This window comes from Mandrillus leucophaeus, unplaced genomic scaffold, assembly GCF_000951045.1.
Source record: "Mandrillus leucophaeus isolate KB7577 unplaced genomic scaffold, Mleu.le_1.0 Scaffold539, whole genome shotgun sequence".
Lineage (NCBI taxonomy): Eukaryota > Metazoa > Chordata > Mammalia > Primates > Cercopithecidae > Mandrillus > Mandrillus leucophaeus.
Window position 1 is genome coordinate 1297065 of NW_012105797.1, and position 18615 is coordinate 1315679.

An 18615-nucleotide genomic window follows, 5' to 3' on the forward strand; every position below is an offset into this window, starting at 1 on the left:
TTAAACACGTAAAGTGAATAACTGATGCAAAATTGGCCTTTACATTGTGCAATCTAAATAACTTCTCTACTATAGTTTGCTAATGAATATAGCCCAGGAGTTCATTAAGATCTACATGGCAAAGTAGTAGCAACAATCTGAATAGTGTGCAGTTCTTAAGGACCACTAAAGACCCTTAGCAAGCCAGAGCCTGAGTTCCTCTGCCAAGCATGTTGAGAACATAGCTTTCATCACCGGAAGTGAGATAACTCCTGCTGCACTAGTTAAATCTGGAAAAAATGCCAAGGGTATGAACTATGCCTAGGCCAACCATCCAGTGCCTGCTTGTACCACACCTGACCATGAGCAATATTTTGGCTATAATTTATCTATTGTAAAAGCAGTTTACAGTTAATTTTATGAAAAGTTGAGCACAGTTTTGTTCTGCTCTACTGCTTCCAGGTAGATGTGTGAGACTACTGGAACATGTCAGCACTCATTGGTCTCCTACGGGTCTGTATCACCTTACCTGTACATTAAGGTAAGATTGGAGGATGTGACATTCTCGATATCACTTACTAGACTGAATACACAATCTTCTAGCAATCTATTTTGCTAACTTGAAACAACTTTGTTGCTTACAGATAAAATTATACATTTCATATTTATTCTTGAAAGCATGGGATTCAATCTCTACCAAGGGTTAAGCCTAGTAAACAATGTTCAAGCTAAAGTTACCTGAGGGAGGCAGACATATCTCGAGTTAATATAGCTAATCCTATAAAGAAGGCTCTTGGCAATTGCATTGATTTCATTTTACTGAGAGTGATTTTGAGACATTAAAAAGTAATTGAATATTTTACTCCCTTTACACACTCTGAAACATCTAAAAAGGACAAGGATATTTAGGAGCTATAGTACATAAAATGATACACACTCTATAGTCACAGTTGAATACTTTTGTACATTTTCATTCTGCTGTCTTTGCAGAAAATGCATTAACAATCAAAATGTGTCTTTTTTTTGTTTTCCCTTTTCTTCTCTCTCTTTAGTTTTATAAAAGGATGCTAGCACCAGTAAGCAAACTCTGTGTATTGCATTCTTGGAGAATAAATTTCTAACTGTGGTCAATATATTTCCTGCTGTGTTAGGTTAATAGCTCCTTTCCATTGTTTACTGCAGAAAATGCATTTCACTAAGATCATTCCTGTTTCATTAACTTACTTAAAAAACAAAAAAGCAGTAACTTCATATGTTAAAAAAAAGTATATTTAAGATGCACATTCCAGTTTTTTTTTTTTTTTTTGAGACGGAGTCTTGCTCTGTCTCCCAGGCTGGAGTGCAGTGGTGCGATCCCAGCTCACTGCAAGCTCCACCTCCCGGGTTCACACCATTCTCCTGCCTCAGCCTCTTGAGTAGCTGGGATTACAGGTGCCCACCACCAAACCCAGCTATTTTTTTTTTTTTTTGTATTTTTAGTAGAGATGGGGTTTCACCATGTTAGCCAGGATTGTCTCGATCTCCTGACCTCGTGATCCACCCACCTTGGCCTCCCACAGTGCTGGGATTACAGGCGTAAGCCACTGTGCCCGGCCGCACATTCCAGTTTCTACATGAAGAAAGTAGTCTGAATGAACATCGCCGGTCCAAAGTTTTTCTGGAGACTTGTGTTATAGCAGAGGGGAGAGAAGTCTCTCTTCCCTGGTGTGAAAAATATTATGGTCACTATTTGCAACACATGATCTGAGCTCCCAGGGCAATAGCTCCTTAGAGACAAAACTATATCAGTTTATACACACACACACACACACACACACACACTCATTGAGTCGGGGCAGTTTCTATTTTCGCCATGTGAAGTCCCTAAGAGCTCAGCAGACAATTACATCCTGCATGAACGTGAACTCAGAACAAGAACTCCTTATTATCAGGAGGATGGCACCATTCATTCATTAATTCATTCAAGAAATACTGAGTGTCTTTTATGTGCTGCACATCATTCTAGGTATTACAGATAGAGTGATGAAAGACAAAGTTCCTGTATTCTAATGAGGGCCACAAATAATAAATAAGTAAAATTCAACAATAGAACTTCCGGTTATATCCTACCTGAAAAGCAGAGTAATGGGGAAGAGAGTGGCATCTAGTTTGGAGGCATGGCCAAAGACTACCCCAAAGAGGTGACATTTGGGCAACTGTGGGCAAAATGAAGGAGTCAGTGATGTGACTATTTGGGACAAGCATATTTCATGCATAGGAGACCCCCCAGTAATAAAGGTGTAGAAAAAGAGCTTGTTTTGTGTGTTTGAGGACCAGCCAAAGGCAAGAATGGCTGGGGTGCAGTGGCTAATGTGTGAAGACTAGAGAGTAAGTTGCAGGACACAGTGACAGCAAAGAGAATGGTGGGAGGATCTTTTAATACTCCAGGAGAAAGTACGTCACTTGGACACCGGTGGTAATCACGGGTGCAGTAAGAAATCATGCTGATTTAGAAAATATTTTCAAGTAGAGTCAAAAAAGTCTTATAAAGTGTGAAAAGAGAAAGAGGAGCAGTGGTGCCATTAATTGAGATTAGGAAGACCATGGATGTATTAGACCACTCTTGTGTTACTGTAAAGGAATACCTAAGACGAGGTAATTTATAAAGAAAAGGGGTTTAATTGGATCACAGTTCTGCAGGCTGTACAAGCATGGCATTAATATCTGCTTGGCTTCCTGGCAAATTTGAAGGTATTTCCTGAGGCCCAGGCAGATAATGAAGCAGGAGTAGGCACATCACACGGTGAGAGGGGGAGCGAGAGAGAGAGAGAGGGTGAGGAGGTGCCACACTCTTAAACAGCCAGATCTTGCCTGAACGTGAATTCAGAGCAGGAACTCCTCATTATCACGAGGATGGCACCAAGCCATTCATGAGGAATCCACTCCCATGACCCAAATATCTCCCACCAGGCCTTACCTCCAGCATCGAGGATTACATTTCAACATGGGATTTGGGGAAGACAAACATCCAAACCATATCAGTGGGTGAGGCTCTTTTGTTGTTTCCAGTGGACAGCAGAAGTCTTATGTTGACCATGCCAAGTTTGGGAAGTTCAGTCGACATAAAAGTGGAGATGTCAAGTAGGTATTGCCTATTTGTGTTTGGAATTCTGGGGGAAGGTTGGGGCTGGGGATGTAAACGTAGGAGTCACCTGCCTATTGGTAGTATTTAGCTCCTTGTGACTGATGTGATCAGGGGAGGCAGTGAGACGGAAGAGGTCTGGAAACTGAACAGATATGCTGACTTGGGAGGTCTGGAAGAAGAAGAGAAACCCTGAAGGAGGTTTCATATTGTGAGGACTGATGTCTAATCATGCTGCTGGCCATTCAGATCATACAGTGCATCAGAAAACTATTTTACCTAGTCTTTGAACTATCATGGTTGGAGGGAAAGAATTCTCCATAACTACAAATTAAAGCAATTATAGAGGGAAGAAACTCTTCAAGGCAGACAGGGTGAATGCCAGAAGATGCACAATCAAAACAACCCTCCTTCTGCACCTCCTTCAAATTAAAGACTGAGACTTCACTTTGTACCATATTCTATAAATTAGTTCCAGAAAAAATATTACTTGAAACTTGTATACATAAGAATTTCTAAGCTAAATCCTAAGATAACTGAATATAGTTTTTAATTTTTACTTCAAATTTAGTCATTTTTAGTGAATCCTTGTATTATTTCTGAAATACCAACGTAGGAGAGTTCCCTTAAGAAGTTATAATCGATTGAATTCAATATTCTATTTCTGATGTTTACAATAGGCAAAATCAGTTGACTTGGTCCTTTATCAGGATAATATCTTACTGTAACTTTTTCTTCTGGGCGTGCACTAAACATTTTACGTGCTCCAAGCAAATTGTCTAAGGAGACGTATCTCTTTGTCAGGATCCTTTGTTAAGATTGCTTTAAGAACAGGAAAAAGAGCACTTAAAAAATATAAAAGAAACCCTGTAGTTACACTAAATGGAGTTATTTTCTTACCACTGAGTTTGCCCTTCATTTGTCTAAGAGTTTTTTATAAGGGTTGAGAAAGCTGACATCTCTCTCTGTTCTTTAATTCTTTGTTTATAAGCTAGTGTAATCAAACAAGAATGTACACAGCATGGCGAGTGGTAAACAACCATTGCTTTGTTATAATAGCTTATAAAATTACAGAATTTCTCAGGAGGTTCACATCATTGTTTGGCACAGAGCATTTTCCCATTAATCAAGAAAAAGATTCACTTACAGAGATTCAGTAAGTACATTTTAATTATTTCTTCAACATTGTCTAAAACCAAATGAATAAGAAGGTTATGTACTCCAAATTCATTTTAAAGACTTTTAAGTCCACATATCTTTTGGCCCACATTGTTTACATTAGCCTCATTTATATTATCCATTTGTGGCAGGAAATTCTTAGCAACTAAAGCTGTTGCTATCCCTGCAATGTTCTGTAGAGATGCTACATTTGAAGCATAGCTGACTTTGGAAGCCAAGTGAATGATCTAGTCAAAATGAAGCTCATCTCCACTCTTAAAGATGATCAGTGTGTTTGACACCTGTCTCAGGAACTCTGCAAAGAACCATCTATGACTTAGATTTGACTCTATGGAAACAGTGGATACTCCTATGGAAACTAAGAAACTAAAAATTTACTGGACAGTCTTTAAAACTTGGGTGCTAGATTTGATATCCTGGAACTGCTATTCAAGCTGCTACATATTTGATTCCAAAGGAGAATTCTACTCATGTATTTGCCCACAACATCTCCTGCTATTTAAATATTGAAACACCAGACTAAGTATTCTTACTGTTACAAAGGACAAGACTGATGAAAAAAATACATGCATATACAGCCCTTATCTGATAAAATTCCTGTTTCCATGTTTAACCCATGAATATGTTTCTCAATTTTGTTTTATACTGGGGAATTTAAGATAATGCTAACTACAGAAATTGATTGACTAGGAAATGTTCACTACTAGTATGGTTTGGCTGTGTCCCCACTCAAATCTCATCTTGAATTGTAACTACCACAATTCCCATGTGTCATGAAAGGAATCCGGTGGGAGGTAATTGAATCACAGGGGTGGGCTTTCCTGTGCTGTTCTCATGATAGTGAATAAGTCTCAGGATATCTGATGGTTTTAAAAATAGGAGTTTCCCTGCATAAGCTCTCTCTCTCTTTGCCTGCTACCATACATGTAAGACGTGACTTCCTCTTCCTTTCCTTCCACCATGATTGTGAGACTTCCCCAGCAATGTGGAGCTATAAGTCCATTAAATCTCTTTCTTTTGTAAATTGCTCAGTCTTAGGTGTGTCTTTATCAGCAGCATGAAAACAGACTAACACAATAAATTGGTACTGGGAGTGGGGCACTGCTGAAAAGATACCCGAAAATGTGGAAACCACTTTGGAACTGGGTAACAGGTAGAGGTTGGAACAGTCTGGAAGGCTCAGAAGAAGACAGGAAAATGTAGGCAAGTTTGGAACTTCCTAGAGACTTGTTGAATGACTTTGCCCAAAATGCTGATAACCATATGGACACTAAAGTCCAGGCTGAAGTGGTCTCAGATGGAAATGAGGAACTTGTTAGGAACTGGAGAATATGTGACTCTTGCTATGTTTTAGCAAGGAGACTGGTGGCATTTTACCCCACCCTAGAGATTTGTGGAACTTTGAACTTGACAGAGATGATTTAGGGTATCTGGAGGAAGAAATGTCTTTCTTTCTTTTCTCTTTTTCTTTTCTGAGATGAAGTCTTGCTCTGTTGCCTAGGCTGGAGTGCAGTGGCATGATCTTGGCTCATTGCAATGTCTGCCTCCCGGGTTCAAGCAGTTCTCCCACCTCAGCCTCCTGAATAGCTGGGATTACAGGTGCGTACCACCACGCCTGGCTCATTTTTGTGTTTTTAGTTGAGACAGGGTTTCATCATGTTGGCCAGGCTGATCTCAAATTCCTGACCTGGTGATCCTCCCACCTCAGCCTCCCAAAGTTCTGGGATTACAGGCATGAGCCACCACACCTGGCCACTGGAGGAAGAAATTCCTAAGCAGCAAAGTATTCAAGGGGTGACTTGGGTGCTGTTAACAACATTCAGTTTTATAAGGGAAGCAGAGCACAAAAATTTGGAAAATTTGAAGCCTGACAATGCAATAGAAAAGAAAATCCCATTTTCTGAGGAGAAATTCAAACTGGCTGCAGAAATTTGCATAAGTAACGAGGAGCTGAATGTTAATCCTCAAAACAATGGGGAAAATATCTCCAGGGTATGTCAGAGGTCTTCATGGAAACCCCTGCCATCACAGGCCCAGAAGTTTAGGAGGAAAAAATGGTTTCATGGGCTGAGCCCAGCATCCTTCTGCAGTTTGCAGTCTAGAAACTTGATGCTCTACATCCTAGCTGCTCCAGCCATGGCTAAAAGGGGCCAAGGTATAGCTCAGGCTGTTGCTTCAGAGGGTGCAAGCCCCACGTCTTGGCAGCTTCTATGTGGTGTTGAGTCTGTGGGTACACAGAAGTCAAGAACTGAGGTTTGGGAACCTCTGCCTAGATTTCAGAGGATGTATGGAAATGCCTGGGTGTCCAGGCAGAAGTTTGCTATAAGGGTGGGGCTTTCATGGAGAACCTCTGCTAGGGAAGTGTGGAAGGGAAATGTGAGGTCGCATGGCCCATGCAGAGTCCCTACTGAGGACTGCCTAGTGGAGCTGTGAGAAGAGGGCCACTGTCCTCCAGACTCCAGAATGGTCTGTCTCCAGACCCCAGCTTACACTGTGTGCCTAGAAAAGTCACAGACACTCAATGCCGACCTATGCAAGCAGCTGGGAGGGAGGTTGTACCCTGCAAAGCCACAGAGGTGGAGCTGCCAAAGCCCATGGGAACCTACCTCTTGCATCAGTGTGTCCTGGATGTGAGACATAGAGTCAAAGGAGATCATTTTGGAGCTTTAAGATTTGACTGTCAGGCCAGGTGTGGTGGCTCATGCCTGTAATCCCAGCACTTTGGGAGGCCGAGGCGAGTGGATCATGAGGTCAGGAGATCGAGAACATCCTGGCTAACATGGTGAAACCCTGTCTCTACTAAAAATACAAAAATTAGCCAGGCATGGTGGTGCATACCTGTAGTCCCAGCTACTTGGGAGGCTGAGGCAGGAGAATGGTGTGAACCTGGAAGGCAGAACTTGCAGTGAGCCGAGATTGTGCCACTGCACTCCAACCTGGGTGACAGAGTGAGACTCTGCCTCAAAAAAAAAAAAAAAAAAAAAAAAATTGACTGTCCAACTGGATTTTGGACTTGCATGGGGCCTGTAGTCCCTTTGGTTTGGTCAATTTCTCCCATTTGGAATGGCTGTATTTACCCAATGCCTGTACCCCCATTATATCCAGGAAGTAACTAGCTTGCTTTTGATTTTACAGGCTCATGGGTGGAAGGGACTTGACTTGTCTCAGATGAGACATTGAACTGTAAACTTTTGAGTTAATGCTGAAGTGAGTTAAGACTTTGGGGGACCTTTGGGAAGGCATGATTGGTTCTGAAATGTGAGGACATGAGATTTGGGAAGGGTCAGGGGTTGAATGATATGGTTTGACTGTGTCCCTACCCAAATTTTATCTTGAATTGTAACTCCCACAATTCTTATATGTTGTGGGAGGAACCTGGTGGGGAGGTAATTGAATGATTGGGGCAAGTCTTTCCCGTGCTGTTCTCATTATAGTGAATACGTCTCAGGAGATCTGACAGTTTTAAAAATGGGAGTTTCCCTGCACAAGCTCTCTTTTTGCCTGTTGCCATTCATGTAAGATGTGACCTGCTCTTCCTTGCCTTCCACCCTGATAGTAAGGCTTCTCCAGCTACATGGAACTGTAAGTCCATTAAACCTCTTTCTTTTGTAAATTGCCCAGTTGTCTTGGGTATGTATTTATCTGCAGCATGAAAATGCATTAATACAACTACTTAGTAAAATCAATGTTGATTTCTGTCACATAAAATCCAAATGGGATGTTCTTGATTGGCAGGTAGCCTTCTATAATAAGGACCCAACCTCCTTCCACCTTGGGGCTCTGTCCTTCTTTAGAGCCATGGATTTTCTTTTGAATTTTGTTCATGGAGAGGCAAGGAGAAGGTGGAGAAGGCTCACTTGCTTCTTTATCAATTTACCTGGGAAGTGTTACTCCTTACTTCTGCCAACACCTTCATTAAGTACCAGTCACATGGTTCCAGTGATCTGCCAAGGAGAATGGGAAATGCATCCCATTATTTGGCTGTTTCCAAGTAAAATCTCCACACAGTGCAACAGAATTATGAATCTATGATTTTCCCTGACTTATCTGTCTCAAACATCCTTTACAATCGAGACCATCCTGGTTAACATGGTGAAACCCCATCTCTACTAAAAATACAAAAAAACTAGCTGGGTGTGGTGGTGGGTGCCTGTAGCCCCAGCTACTCAGGAGGCTGAGGCAGGAGAATGATGTGAACCCAGGAGGCGGATGTTGCAGTGAGCCGAGATTGCGCTGCTGCACTCCAGCCTGGGAGACAGAGTGAAACTCTATCTCAAAAACAGACAAACAAACAAACAAAAACAAAAACAAAAAAGCATCCTTTACATATACTGAAGTGAGGGTATTTCTTTCAAAGCAAATTTGGTTGGTTTTTACGTTTAAGGACATCAAAAACTAATTGTTACTTACTATGCTCATTACCTGGGTGATGGGATCATCATTCATATCCCAAACCTCAGCATCACACAATATACCCATAAAACAAACCTGCACATGTATCTCCAAATCTAAAAGAAAAGTTGAAGTTAAAATAAAAAATTAAAATGTTACTCCATTAAAAAAGGAAAAAGAATGTGTGCTTTATATTTTGTTTTCTTTTTTTTTAAATTAGCAGACCAAGAGTCCATTAATTTATTCATTCTGGTTTCTGATTAAAACAACTCCCATGTGCTTTGTAAACTCTCCAATATAATTGCCCATGTGCATTAGACTTCACCAGTCTTCAGCATTGGTTTTTCCCAGAAATATGAAGTAATCTTTTTTAGTATCTGAGTCATATTTAATGGCTTTCTCTTCTGCAAGAAAACAGAATCTCTGTAGTTAGGGTATGCTGTGCATTAAAGACATTATTCAGACACTTTGATAGATAATTAAAAAATGTGTTTTTTAAAAGGAATTTTTTTTAATTTAAAATAGTTTTTTTCCTTTTTTAAGGAAATATTTAGAGTTAGTGCAGCATTAATTTCCGGATGATTTAACCTATACAAATATTCAGCAGAGGAAAAAAGTCACATTAATCAAGAGATAGTATCTTGTAATTTGTGGCTTTAATTGATTGGTGGTGGTGGGGAAGTATGTGCTCTTTTCTCAGACATTTATTCTCAGCTTCCATTTGAAATTCTAGCTTTTAGGGATTTACTCCATTGATCTTGGAACTTTACAAGAGCCACACAATAAAATGCAATATAAATATTCCTGTACCATAAATATTACTATCATTTAAGATTTACCCTATGAAAAGGCTCCTGGAAGCATAGGCCCCAATGTAGAGGCCTGAGGAAGAAAATGATCTGAAGGAGCTGTGTAGGATGCTGGAGATGGAAGGATGGTGCCAGTGGCGACTTTCCCCTGTTCTCTAATTGCACTTTAAGTGGGGCTGATTGATTTGGAGTACAGTGGACAAGTGTCAGTGAGAAAAGCAAAGCTACTACTTAATTTTCTCCAAATACATTTCTCCAAATACATTTTCTAAATGCCCACTATTTGCTAGACATTTTGCTAGAATATGAAATAATGAATATGAAATAATGAAGAAGAACATAATAATTCTTGTACTTCTGGAGCTTATCGTTTAGGGTAATTAAAATGGAAATAGCTATCCTGGTAAATTAAATCAATAATAACAACAAATAATAGTGAAAATGGGATGATAATACTAGTAGTTTCAGTTTCATTTGAACTGTTTTTGTCTTCCAGTAATGCATTTTAATTTACATATGTAACATTTATATATACATACATATATATATACGTACTGCTCATTGATACATTTGTATACAGTTAGCAATAGGATGAAAGGCAGGGCAGTGTTATTCACAGGATCCAGAATAATACTTGGTACATAACAGGCACTCAATCAATGACACTGTATGGATAAAAAACATAGTCCTGGATGGAAAATCAGAAGACTACAGTTTCTATGGAAATTCTACCAGTTTTTTCTTTGTGACATAATAAATGACTCCCAGTTTTAGTTTTCTAATCTATATAATGGAATAAAAATACCCATTCTCCACACCTTACAAAGTAGCAGTTCCTTGGGTGGGAAAAAGATAGCAGATATGTAAGACTTGTGAATGTTATTATAGCCAGTAAACAGTCAAACTGGAGTATTTTCTTACTTAACTAAGATATTTCTCTTTTTTGAAATAAGCTTTCTGATGGACACATTTCAGTGAAGTGAAAATAATTTCATTTTAGAAAATTTAATCGCATTACCATCAGACAAGTATTTTCGTGAAATTTCTAAGAACCTAGCATCTCTTAGAAATTTAGCCTAATAGAGGTGACTTGGGGCCCTATAAGAATCTCAGTGCATCTTTCCCACTCCTTTCCCATTTATGGACAGATGTTTCCCAAGGAAATCCTTGGTTCACCCTTCATCTGTCTGGAATGCATAAAAGAATAAACTATCACTTGAAGGCAATCTGACAACAGACTAAGAGACAGGAGCACACTCAGAAATTTGAGATTAAGATAGAAGAGGCATGTTTTATTCAAAGTTCAATATCCATTTATTTTGAGGATAAGGGTGTCTGTGTTGTGACTCATGCATGCTGTGAAAAAATGCCAAGTGTCTTGATAACTAATGTTAGTAAGGAAAGATTCACCAAGAGGGGGCAGAAGCTCATGAAATGCTAATCGTTGAATTCAAGAGTGAGAATCAATTTCAGATTTTCATGTTTTGGGAACATTTCAAATGACTTAATATTTTAGTGAAAAATCCATATATTCTGAGAGTAATGATAAACATATTTCTTTGCTTCGATTCATCTCTGAGGTTTCTTTCCTTTCTTACTGCTTTGGCTTTCCCATTTTGCTTTTGTCTTCTTGCTGCCTCTCATCTTCCCTCTAAGCATTCAGATTAAAATTCCGTTCCTTTACCTTCTTTAAAAAATATGATTATAAATGTGCTCCTTTTATCGTAAATGATGAAAAAGCATAAACTTTAAGCCAGAAAGACAGTACTTCCTTTGAAACCCCTCCTTTAACAAATGATTTTTCAGAGTTTTGAAAAACCTATAGAGTGTGTTTTCTCCAGCCATTGAAGATACGATAAATGGTACATCCTGAGAGTGAACGGAAGAGTCATTTTAGAAAGTTTGAAGAACAAATACTCAGGCTTAGTTAGGGACTGCACACTAACAAGAGGTGCAAGGCAGTTAGGTGAATGACAATGGATCAAATTAATCCTATAAAATGACAAGGACAAACACTGGGGACCTTCATTGTGAAATGTCTTGGAGTAAAGGCTTAGCAAGAAGTCAGTCTTGCATAAACATAAAAGCCAAACTCTTAAAAAAATACATTACCAAAGATGACTTATTTTTATGCAAGAATGGTTCTTTAGAAATTATTTTAGATCTTTTTCTTGAATATCAATATTGATTTAGCTAATAGGACATGTCTTTTTTTCATCTTTATAAAACAATGACTTCAAAAGAGGAGAAGGGTACTCAGAAGGAGCAATCACAGACTGTGAGCACAGAATGATTTCAAAAACTTCTACATTTGAACACAAAAGTGAGTCAATAAAACCATAGCCTCCTTCAATTTGTAATTCAAACACATAAAATAATTTGACTTCAATAGGCAAGGCAAATTCTCACTTACTTGGACATTTCTCAGGTACTACAGAAAGTCAAGGAGAGGACTTAAAGGGAAGAAAACGTTTGACTAATGATTAATAAAACTGTTGTTGCTCCAAAGTATTGTTGAAAGTGGAATCTTTTCAACATCTGAAATATATCTTGATACAAAATGCAATCCTGTTGAATAACTGCAGAAGAAGTGTTGGCTCTGTATTAATAAATCTGGATTTAATGCATAAATAGATGGATTTAATATCTTTGTATTAGACAGTTTTGAAAGAAACTTGGTATAGTCAAATTAAATTCATATATTGTTTCATTTGCATATCTTGAGTCTGGTAAATGTAGCTATAGAGAAAACATTTTTTTTTTAAAAGCAACTGTGCCACTTGCTCTTTTTAAATTGCTTTGCTGCATTTTTAAGAGTTTTAAAAATGGGTACTTGATGTGCATAAAACAGCAACTGTTGCTCATTCTATCTTTACCTCTACTCCAGCAAAGATATGTTTTGAAAAGGAATACATTAGAAATACATCAAAATACATAATGCAATGGAAATGAGCTTTACTATTTTTTAATCCTCCATTCCAAGCATTTTGTTTGCCCTGCAGAAGAAAATGCCTCTCACAAAATCCTCACAGCCACCTATCACTGTGGCCACATTCATGGCTCCATCTAGGCAATTGGCATGGATCAGGAAATCTGATAGAACTGTAAAGAACAGGCTATCCATCATTCTAATAATAGCAACGTTTTGATTGAGAATAAACACAGTTGAATTATTTGTAAGGACGTGGAATAGATGAGCTGGTTAGAAAGAACACTTCTTCAGATGACTTTTTCCTTCTTCCTCTTCCCTCTATGCCACAATAATTCAAGAAGGTCATTTCAGCTAATAAAAAGAGCAAAGTGAAACACTAAAAATAAAACACTTGGATTGCAAAGATGTACTGAGACTTCTTAAAGAAGTTTGAAAGATCAAAACTTTAAATAGAATATATTACAAACCACAGAATTTGGGATTAATCAATGATCAAAAGATCTCTGAGAATTTTGAAAAGGAAGCTGATGAACAATTGTTCCACATCAGTAATATACTCCAACTTATTTTTAAAGAAAGCGAAATAGTGCTATGGGATTTTGCAATTCCTTTTCCCTTTGTTATTTTTTGTTCAAATATACAAATACTTAAATATTTTTAAAAATATAAAAATTATATTTGATATATTTACAATGTGTGCATATGTCTATAATATGTTAGAAAAATAAATAATAAACATTGGTGAACCAATCAACCAACTCAAGAACTAAAACGTTAACATGACTTTCATCTACTCACATACACTTTGCATGCCCATCCTCCTACCTTTCCACCAGAGAAAACGACTGTAGTTATTTATTTACATACACACACACACAAACACACACACACACGCTCATAGACACACAAACACATATATGTAGCTTTTTTGACATATGCATGTAAGTCAAAGTCAAATATAACCTAATATTATTTCTGCTGAGATTTATAAAAATAGTTTCATATCTTCCGTGGTCTTATAGGACTTTTCTGTTTAACATCTTAAGAGGCATCCATATTTTTACAAATAGTTGTGTTTCATTCACTTTAACTGCTTTCTCATATTTAATTGAGTAAATATAACACTATTAACTTATGTATTCCTTTGTCATTGTACATCTTTGTAGCTTCCATATTTTATTATTAATCATACTGTTATGAATATTCTTGCATGTGTCTTAAGCAAATATGTAAGCTTTTCTAGGGTTACTATATAAAGGTAGAATTATCGGTTTGCAAGGCACATGAATGTGTAACTTTACAAAATAATATCAACAGGTTTTCCAAAAAAATGTCCAAATTTGCAATCTTGGCAGCAATTTGTATGAATTTCTGATGATTCACATTCTCCCCAGATTGTTATATTTCTTAATTTTTTTCCACTTTAGGGGGTATACATAATAATTACAAAATGATTTTATTAGTAATCCCTGTCTCATTATAGTCTAAATTACATTTCATTTATTGCACATTTAACAAATATTCTTTGAATGCCTACTATCTCGACCTGCCAGACCTGTATTGATTCTAATAAGAAGGTGCTGTGTCTGAGAGACTGAAGAAGAGCCCCAGAGCCAGAGAATGAGACATAAGGTTTATCAAAGGAACTTACATATAAGGCAGTCCAGTGGTGACAGCCTAGACAGGAGAACCGTTTGTAAAAAGATGCAGTTTTGTACCATTTGTAAAAAGTCTAAAGTTTATATAGTTTAGATACATCCACATTCTCAGGGGATGCTTAAGTTATGGCTATCAGGTATCTCTAAAATGCAGAGTCATTCTCAGTATCCTTCATTTAAGTTATTGCTGTCAGGTATGTCTGCCATGCATATGTTCCAGGAACTGCTAATTATGCTGTAGATATAACAATAATAAAAAAAATCCCTGCCCTCATGAAGATTAAGTTCAAATAGGGCAAAGACTGAAAATAAACATAATAAATAAGTGAATTATATAGTACATAAGAAGGTAACAAATGTCATTGAGAGAAATAAAGTGAGATAGGACTCCCACAGCAGAGAACCAGTTGAAATTTTAAATACAATAGGGTTGACTTTTGTAGTAAGCCACTCTTGCATTGCTATAAAGAAATACCTGAGATTGAGTAATTTATAAAGAAAGCCAGTTTAATTGGCCCATGGTTCTGCAGGCTGTACAGTAATCATAGTACTGACATCTGTTTTTGGGGAGGCCTAAGGAAGCTTCTAAGCATGGCAGAAGGTAAAGCGGGAACAGGCATATCACATGGCCAGAGCAGGAGCTCTTGTGAGGAAGAAAGTGGAGTGGGCGAGGTTGGGGGTAGATGCCACATACTTTTTAACTACCAGATCTCTTGTGAACTCAGAGTGAGAGCTCACTTAACACCAAGGGGATGCCCAAGCCATTCACGGGCGATCCACCAGATGACCCAAACACTTCCCACCAAGTCCCACTTCCAACACTGGGGATTACATTTCAACATGAGATTTGGGTAAGGACAAATATCTAAACTACATCAACTTTTCTGAGAAATAATTTTAGCAAGGACATGAAGTAGATGAAGGCTTTAGCGATGTAGAGGAAACAGCTAGAGCAGGAAGGATACTGGTGTGTTTGAGGAATAGCTAGGAAGTCATTATGTTAGGAGCAAAGTGAATGAGAAGAGAGTGACAGGAGATGTGATTGATAGGTAATTGTGGGGCCAGTTCCTCTAGCATCTTGCAGGCAATTTTAAGGATTTTAGCATTTATTTGGTGAAACGTGAATCTACTGAGGAATTTTGAGCACAATATTGACATGTTTCGAGGCTATGGGTAGAAGTATGGAGACCAGCTGGGAGAAAATTAGAAAAAATGTGAAAGATGCTGGTGGATTAGGCTAGAATAATAAAAGGGGCAGTGGTAGAAACTGAGAAGAGTATATATATATACACACACCTATATACACACGCATACACATATACACACTTTTAACATATTGGGTCTTTATATTCTTGAACACAGAATAGCCCTCTGTTTCTTTAGATCTTTAATATCTTTCAATAAGGTTTACATTTTCTATACTCATATTTCTACACACTTTGTTTCCATTATTGTAAATAGTCTCTTGCTCTCCCTCTTTTCTTTCACCCTCTGCTTTAACCATTGTTTGTTTATTCCTTATGTATTGAGATACCACTTGTTTTTGAATAGGAATCTTACGGCAAGCCACCATACTGAATTCTCATTATTTCTATAAATTTGTCTGTAGATAATTTAGGATATTTTATGTGGTCAGTCATGTCATTTATGAATAGTAACCATTTTCTTCTTTTAAATATTCTTCAAAAATGTATGCCTTTAATGTAATTTGTTTTTCTTACTATATTGGAAAGGATCCTCACTAAAAGTAGCAGTTGTTTGCAATCCTTAATTTATTTCAGATTTTGAAGGGAACACATTTAATGTTTTGCTACTAAGAGGATATTTGTGATATACTTTGATACCTGTCTTTTTTCAGGCTAGGCAGATGCCTCTCTTCTTAGTTTCCTATTGTTACCGTACACAAGAGATGTTGAATTTTATAACATTTCCGCATTTCTTAGATGACCTTGTGGATTTTTTCCTTTAATCTAGTCATGTAATTTTAATATATTTCCAATGCTAAAAGCGTATTTGTATTCCCAAGATAAGCCCAACTTGGGCATGGTATATTTTTGAATATTATTTTGGATTCAGTTTGAAAATCTATTGTTTATAATTTATATCTACTTTTATAAATGAAATAAACCTATGAGTTTCCTTGCTAAAACTGTCCTTTTCTCATTTATAAATGATTTCAGTATTACTACTTCTTGGCTGTCAAATCCAGTATATGGAATTTGTCCATACTAAACTTGTGAACAGTATCTTAATTACTCCTGTGGGTTTTCTACACACTGACATAGCATTCAGAAGCTTTGTGTTTGGGCCACTAGGGTCTTTTAAGATACCAAATACTTGATTAATCTAATGAAATCAGCACCCAATCAATATATGTTAGGTCCCCTGCGCTTTTGTAATTCATAAATGACTATTATTAATATTTTATGCTTATAGATGAGCAGCATAAGAATGATTATTCTATTGGGCTGAGATGTAACAAGTTCAATATTGTAGGAAGGTGGCATTTTGAACATTTGATTGTTAAGTCGGCATCACTTTGTAAAGTTTCTACTATTTTGTTTGTGTTTTTTTTCTTGGTAACAATTTTGCATATGCACCTTTCCTAGACCCCTGCCCTAGCCATCTGGGCATCTGTTGTTATGTCTGCTTGCTTTTAGATTATCTTTTCTAAGTTAACAGTCTTATTAGTAGTAACTACTTGACTAGTTTACCCTAAGGTCAGAGATTTAAGTTGAAAGGTGCTTTAGATTATTGTCATTTCTAGCTTTCACCAGAACACAGGATTTGTCAAATAAATATGAATAATTAGGCCCAGAAAACTTTAAAATAACAACTTAGAAGAAAATTTAAACCACCAGCTTCATAATGTTAAGAAGTTGTTTAAATGGATTAATTATGCTCTTCACAATGTGGACTTAAACAGTTGCTTTAGACAAGTGGCACTGGGTTTGAAAACTTCAAAAATGTATTTCTTTGACAAATTGAGATGCTTCTTATATAGCGTTGCCAGATAAAAGCACCTGCACCTACTCAATTATTTCAGGACCAGCTTGAGGATGAAGAAAAGGCAAGATCCCAGAGATCATGGCAGACTTCATTTGTCGCTTCCAGAAGAGAACCTTCCCGCTACGGATACCGGAAAGGCTGGATACCTCGGTTATTAGAGGATTTTGGAGATGGAGGTGCTTTTCCAGGGATTCGTGTGGCTCAGTATCCACTGGATATGGGACGAAAGACAAAAAATGTCTAATGCGCTGGCCATTCAGGTGGATTCTGAAGGAAAAATTAAACATGATGTAATCACTAGACAAGGCCAGTCAAAAGACGAGGTCATTTATAGCAAATACACTGTCCTGGTTTCAAAGGATGTTATGAATGCAAATGATCCAGACTTGCAAAGGCCCGATGAAGAAGCTGTAAAAGAGATAACAGAAAAGACAAGAGTAGCCTTATAAAAAGCTGTATCACAGAAGGTCGCTGCTGTCATGCCAGTTCGGGCAGCTGACAAACTGACTCCTGCTCAGTATATCCGATACACACCACCTCAGCAAGGAGTGGCTTCCAACTCTGGAGCTAAACAGAGGGTTAGTCAGATGGTAGAAGTGCAGAAAGATCCAACGGAGCCTCCAAGGTTCAAGATTAATAAGAAAATTCCCGGAGGACCACCTTCTTCTCCTGTACCTGTCATGCATTCTCCTAGCCGAAAGATGGCTGTAAAGGAACAACAAGAGTGCAAGTTTCCTCCTTGTATTTCTAACTGGAAAAATGCAAAAGGTTATACAATTCCGTTAGACAAACGTCTGGCTCCCGATGGAAGAGGACTGCAGATAGTACACATAAATGAAAACGTTGCCAAACTGGCCGAAGCCCTCTACATTGCTGATCAGAAAGCTTGTGAAGCTGTGGAAATGCGTGCCCGAGTAGAGAGAAAAATGGCTCAGAAAGAAAAGGGAAAACATGAAGAGAAACTTAGAGAAATGGCTCAGAAAGCCAGGGAGCGAAGAGCTGGGATCAAAACTCATGTGGAAAAAGAGGATAGGGAGGCACGTGAGAGGGATGAAATCCGGCATGACAGGCGACAAGAGAGACAGCATGGCAGGAATCTTTCCAGGGCAGCTCCTGATAAAAGGTCGAAACTTCAGAGAAATGAAAATGGGGATATCAGCGAAGTCATTGCTCTCGGTGTTCCTAATCCTTGAACTTCCAATGAAGGTCAGTACGACCAAAGACTCATCAACCAATCCAAGGGTATGGACCATGGATTTGCAGGTGGAGAAGACGAAATTTATAATGTTTGTGATCAAGCCTGGAGAGGTGGTAAAGATATGGCCCACAGTATTTATAGGCCCAGTAAAAATCTGGACAAGGACATGTATGGCGATGACCTAGAAGCAAGAATAAAGACCAACAGATTTGTTCCCAACAAGGAGTTTTCTGGTTCAGGTTGTAGGCAGAGAGGCTGAGAAGGATCAGTTTAGTTTGGGGAAGATCCTTTTGGTTTGGACAAGTGTTTGGAAGAAGCGAAACAGCACGGTGGCTCTA

At 38.1% G+C, this 18615-nt stretch overlaps 1 pseudogene; it reads left to right on the forward strand.

Annotated features, from left to right (window-relative positions):
* The first annotated feature begins 445 nt into the window (after positions 1-445).
* Positions 446-18615, forward strand: part of LOC105551937 — a 23263-nt pseudogene continuing 5093 nt past the window's right edge.